The sequence below is a fragment of the Centroberyx gerrardi genome, chromosome 17 (assembly GCF_048128805.1).
Source record: "Centroberyx gerrardi isolate f3 chromosome 17, fCenGer3.hap1.cur.20231027, whole genome shotgun sequence".
Lineage (NCBI taxonomy): Eukaryota > Metazoa > Chordata > Actinopteri > Beryciformes > Berycidae > Centroberyx > Centroberyx gerrardi.
In genome coordinates this window covers 8,584,308-8,590,307 of record NC_136013.1, presented here as the reverse complement: position 1 = coordinate 8,590,307, position 6,000 = coordinate 8,584,308, and the positions used below count along the sequence as shown (strand labels likewise).

The window sequence follows — 6,000 nt, the reverse complement described above, 5'->3', positions numbered from 1 at the left end:
GAGAGAGAGAAAGAAAAAGAGAGAGAAAACTTTCAAACCTACCTCCAGGCCAAAAGCTATTAAAGCATTAGGTATGCTTTGTAAGCAGTGTGGCCCTTACTGTCTTTTTTTTTCTTTTAATATTTTGCTTAACCATAATTTTGGAATTATTACCTTAATGAAAAATAATATATATATCCTTATAGAGACTTGTGTTTGTGTTACTCAATAGTGAGTTTGTAGTGACCTTATCATACATAATTGCTTTTTTTTTTTAAATATCCTATATTACTAATGGATTTGTGATATATTTCTGGCCTATAGTAGCTGAATGATATTTGAAAGTTTTGCTCTGATTTGTAAAGTATCCATCAAAAAGTTATTATATTGATTAACAGCTCTTTTTCGTGCAGGTATAAATATCAATGATTAGACTGTGAACTGTAGCACACACTGAAACCAAATGATTAATCATCTTAACATGATTTTAATGTATAAACTGTTTGTTTACATTTTGTATACTGCTTTGGCAATATTGTTTTTGATAAACAGCCGTGTCAATAAAGTAAATGAATTGAGAGAGGAGGGGGGCTTTTCTCCCTCGTATGCGCGTCCCCGCGAGTGCTATGTGGCGGGGTCCTGCGGTCCCTCCCTTCCTCTGCTCGCCCCCTGAGGCGCGTGTCCGCCGCGGCGCGGTGTGTCCGCCAGGGGGCAGCTGTGTCTCGGTCTGAGGCTGCGCCGCTCCCGCTGCATCACAGAGAGGAAAATACCACCAGATGGCGGTTTAGGATTGCTGCTCTTCTCTCAAGGCGCGGTTCCGCTCGCACGGCCAATTTTCAATATTAAAATACGCACAATATTAAAACGAAAATCGATTTATTATTTCGGAAGGTGATAATCGATTCGGCGATGGTCGTTAAAGGTGAGTGTCTTGTGTTTTGGTCGTGTTTTGTGCGGTGGGAAGGGAGACGGAGCACAGATTAAAGATGGTGGACACAGACAGGGAAGACTGGTTGGTTGGGGGATGGGCGCTAGCGGCTAACGGGGGTGAATGTGCTTTCTCTCTCTTCCTCAGTTACATTATAGCTGAGCCATTAGCTTGCGAGCTAGCTCCAATATTTCGGCAAGACAACTTGCAAGAAGGGCAAGTGGTTGCTGCAGCGCTGCCCTCTTTGCCACAGATTTCCATCAGGCGCCAGAGTTTGGCTTGTCAACAAATAAAGAGCCATGCGGTGTGACGTGTTTTCTTGCTCTTTGCAAGGCAGTGAAGTGCAGGATTCAGAGCATCACCTTCTCTCGTTTGCACACCCGTATTATGATTGTACAGTATTGCCCTCCTGCCGTGCGGTGCTTTCTTTCGTTATTGTCATCAACGCCAATGCCACTTGTCACGTTGTTGATGACTTTACTGCTGTTAACCTATGGCAGTTTTGCTAATTGCATATTCAGAGATGCCCAGTGTGTGATGTGAATGTGTTCCTCTTGGCTGCTACTTTTTTTGTATCAACATCAACATCCCAGCTCTTTCTTGCTTTTCAAGTTTTCATATTAGTGGTGACTTTTTACACCAATAATAAACATGTTGCTTATTTCATGAATGACAACATGAGGATGCTTTTTTATCTGATGAACTTGTGCATGTGTAAAAACATTATTATGGCGCTTGTCTCCCCCTTCCCGCCCCCTTCTGTGCGGGAAGCAGGCAACATTGAGCGGGGAAACGTGAGTCACTTCGGGGGGATGGGCTCCACAAGCCAACATGGGTTACTGTTCAGCCCTACAGGTTTAAACAGGATCCTGGCCAGCCCTCCTCTCCCATACTGACTTATGCACAGTACACAGTATGCAGGGTAGTTGGGGGTAGTTGATAGTAGGTCAGGGTGTCTCCTGGCAGTGTGCATGAATCTCAGATTGTTGCATAACTGCTTTGTTTACAATCAGAGCCATGTGATTTTTCACCCAGGCTGCCTTGGATTGCTGTCTGGAGCCTGCTTGCCTGCCAAGTTGTCACTTATCACTTAATGCCACCAGCCCATACTGCAAACATTACATTTCATATATACTTAAGGACATGTTTAGAGACATATTTCAGAATATACAAAACAAAATGTCTTTGTATGTGTAGATGACATTCATTCAAAATCTATTTTGCACACTGAAAATACATTTTCTTCCTTTTGACATGTTGGTAACATCCATCTGAATCAAATCAAAATCCCAATATATTTTGAATGAATGTCTTCTACAAGCACAAACTTGTCTTTTGGCCATTTTTTGTGTATTTCGAAACATCTCCCTAAACATATTCTGAAATATATTTATATCTGTATGGAAGGACAGCAGATGGCCTGAGAAATACATTATGGAAGTTTCCGTTTTCATGTAGAGGCCTAATTGGTCATTTAAGTTGCATCTTGCAATTTCCCATATTTGACATTTGGCCAGTGCATTTTGGATGTTGACAAACTATAATTTTATATTTCCCAAGAGTCTTGTTAATAGGAGTAAGATACGCTTATTCCAAATGAATTGACCTCATGTAAACACTTCATCTGGCCAAGACAAACCTAACTGGCTCCAGTCCAGTTGTAAACTGCAAGTGAATGTGTGATTTTCCCGCTAGTGTTAAACAGTCAGTCGAGTGCAGCAGACCGATAAGTACAGGTTATTAGTAATTGCCAAGGGTCTGGAGTACAGTATTACTGAATCTTAACTGAAAATATCTTGGGTGTTTTCATTTTACTGCTAGATGTTTGTGCACTATCAGGATCGTCCACCCAGGTTTCTTTGACCCTTGAGCCCGCCTCATGCCTGGTGATGGGATATGTCAATTAGGGCTGCACGATATTTACAGTGTCATTTGAGAGGACTCCCCCACCCCCATCCCCCATGAACTTTGACCCTCCCCCATACATTGTGAAGAGGCATGACAGGCCTCAGCTTTTGATGGCAAAGCACATGCAGAGAAGTTGTGTTGCAGAGTTCCTACTTTTTCAACAAAAGGGAACTAAGTAGGCTAAATTTGCTCTCACTCTTAGTACAGTTGGTATATGGGCAGCCACCAGAAAGAGGCACACCACCCAAATCATAGGTTCAAATACACCCATATAAATAGAGGAATGTAGGCTATAGTTTGGTCCGATGCACAACAGAACTGCCTTAAAAACTGTGCTGTGTGTGTTTTGGCTTGCACTGAGGAAATCCTCCATGCACAAAATATTGTTAAACAGTCTTATCTGCGAAGGAAAATCCCACTCAGTTTTTAAATAGTTTTCATTTCTGTTTATGGAATACAGTGCTGAACGTTCACATATATAGACCAGTCTGTCCTTTTGAAGCTGACGTTCAGTGGCATTTCTTGCATTTCTTGACATTTTGCCAGTCGTCCTGTGTAAATAAGAATTTGTTCTTAAGTGACCTGCCTGGCAAAAATACAAATTCTTTAAAGGTGGATGATATGATTGAGAACTTCATTGTTTAAAACTTCAGAATAATATTTAGGGTTAACAGACGTTGGAAAACACCTCATCCTTCCTCCATCCTTTTGATTCTCTTGGCTCCTTGCCCTGGTTGTTCCCATAGTAGGCCTGTAAAGGGCTGGGTGTCAAATAATGGTACCTATTAGTAGCATACAAAGTTTGGTGTAATTTTCAAGGCATTGATGGGTATCATTTAGCTAAATATTACAAAGGAGTCTCAAGTTTTCTATCATGTTATGGGTTTTTGTATTGAGAAAATCAGTTTCAGTCGGCTTCCATTTAGAAAAGCAAATGGCATGTCCTTATGCTGCACAGTAGATGTACTCCATTAATGGGCCTTAATGAAAGCAAGATGAAATGTCTTAATTCATTTAAACATAAAAGGTATTGAAAAGAGTATTGTTTTAGACCTTGTATCAAATATGCATGAACAAAACTGGATTCTGTATTATGAACTGTGCCATGTGATAGCTGCCTAGCCCGAGGCCCTCGCAGCTCAACGGCAGCATGCTTTTCGTTAAAGCCATATGCTTATAACAACATACCTCGGGAGATTATGTAATGGCTTTGACATTTGTCAGGGCGTGTTACATGGTGACCTTGATTCAAGATGTTGGCTATAGCCAGAACAATATTTCCTGTCGCTATAATTGTCCAAGCTTTGGCGGGTTTTCAGCACAATAGAAGGAATGGGGGAGAGACCAAATATCGCTGCCGTCTGCCTTCGTTAGTCTGTCTGTTTGTCTGTCCATCTACTTATTTTTAGAAACATGCATATAACACACATATGAGGTCATCTTCAAGCAATGAGGCAAACTGAAGAGCACAGAAACTGCTCCACTCAGCACAGTATCAATCAAAAGTCATTGTTTTCTCCATAGTTAAAAGTCTGTTCATAAGAAATATTAGAATAAGGCAGTAACACATTGGTGCATTTTATTCAAATGTTCTGAATTTTGCATATAGACAGTCCATAGAATCCTACTAAAGTTGGTGAAGTTGATATACAAACAGACCTAGATTTTGCTTTCTATACTCTGTTCACTCCTGGCTTGTTTGAGGCTTTCCTTGTAATTCGGCTTCTTCTGTAATTAGTTATATTGTTCTTGTCAGACCCGCTGACCATCACATTTCCGCGGAGGGCAGCTCAGTTAGAGGAATGGCGTCAGTGTTTGAATAACGGCTCAGCGGTAAATCAGTCACAGAGGTGTGTGTGATTGTTTCTGGCTGCAGCTGTGCCAGTCAGCGGCTGGTCTCAAGAGTGACGCACATCAGCAGGGCAACTAAAGAGTTGTAATGGGCTTACTGCATGAAAAGCAAAGTCATAACTCTTTCACATCTTACTTGGTCTTGCAGCACTTTATGTGCTAGCCTGTAGTCCTTTTAATGAAAGGATAATTGGTACCTGTCAGAAATTAGATTGCTTGAAAGCTAAGCTGAATTTTCTTTAACAGTAGGCTCAAGCTGAAATAAGGTGCAGTGGAACATTTTTCTATTTTCTCAGTAACCAAAATTGAGATTTAGCAGAGTTACAGGGCCACACATTGGCCTGTGAATCAGTGTACCTCATGCCTCTACGGTGACATTTTTAAAGGAGCACTTAATTAGACAAATTAAAAAGCATATAAAATTAATTTAGAAGCAAGATCTGTAAAAATAATTGATAATGCCTGTCCTGACTTTGAACATCAAGCTGTGCAGCGCTCTTTTTCATTTTTAAAGGATGGTTGAATCGATTTTTAGGAGCATATGCCTCTAAAATTGCAGCACTGCAGAGCCCCTGCTTTCAGTGTAAGTGCCTGAGTAATATAGCCTAGAATTTTCTTCTGCTTTCTCAATAACCAGAAACAGTCCTTCAGCCTTTGTAGAGTTCATTAGCCACACACAAGCCCTATTAATTGATGTAGCCTCATTACACAGACATTAGAGCTATGGTTCTAACCTTTTTATTGCCACATAACACTCGCACAGAAAACTCCAAGGCTGCATTAAGTTAATATTGATTGCTTGGAAATGTCACGCACAGTCTAGTGTGATCATACAAGACGAGATGGGAAAATATGAAGAGCTGCTGGCCAAGGAGCAAATTGCAGTAACTGTGAGAAGTGTGATATAGCCTATACTTACATTCTCAGTTGGGTTTTTTTTCTGAGTAATGAGATATGATACCATTGCTTGCTTCAAAGTAAATTCAGCTTTCAAAAGGCTGCACAGAAAACAGAGTAGCGTGCATGTCAAGTGAGCAACATATGAAACAACATTCACACGTTATCATCATTCACAGTTATCAGCCTCGTCAGTCTGTTTGTGCTGAAGTGCAGGGCAGCGGCATATAAAGCAAAATTGAAAAGATTTGTTTAACGTGGATTTTCTGCATTTGAGTGAAAATCTCAAAGCACACATTAGCTCACAGAACAACAGCTGGTTAAGTTTTCTCCCAAAGAATATGAATAAGGAAAACAGATCACTAACTAGCTCCCTGGATGCTGCAGGAGTTTGCAGTCCAACTGATAAAGCATGCTAGCTGTGCTTTCTGGGAGTT

General features: G+C 40.8%; 1 protein-coding gene across 2 annotated transcripts in view; it reads left to right on the top strand.

Moving 5' to 3' along the window:
- Positions 1-766: 766 nt before the first annotated feature.
- stag1a (STAG1 cohesin complex component a) overlaps positions 767-6,000 on the top strand; it is a 43,251-nt gene continuing 38,017 nt past the window's right edge. For both annotated transcript variants that reach the window (XM_071912377.2, XM_071912376.2), the window contains exon 1: positions 767-901. The gene's annotated coding sequence lies outside the window, so the exon portion shown is untranslated. The remainder of the gene's footprint in view (positions 902-6,000) is intronic.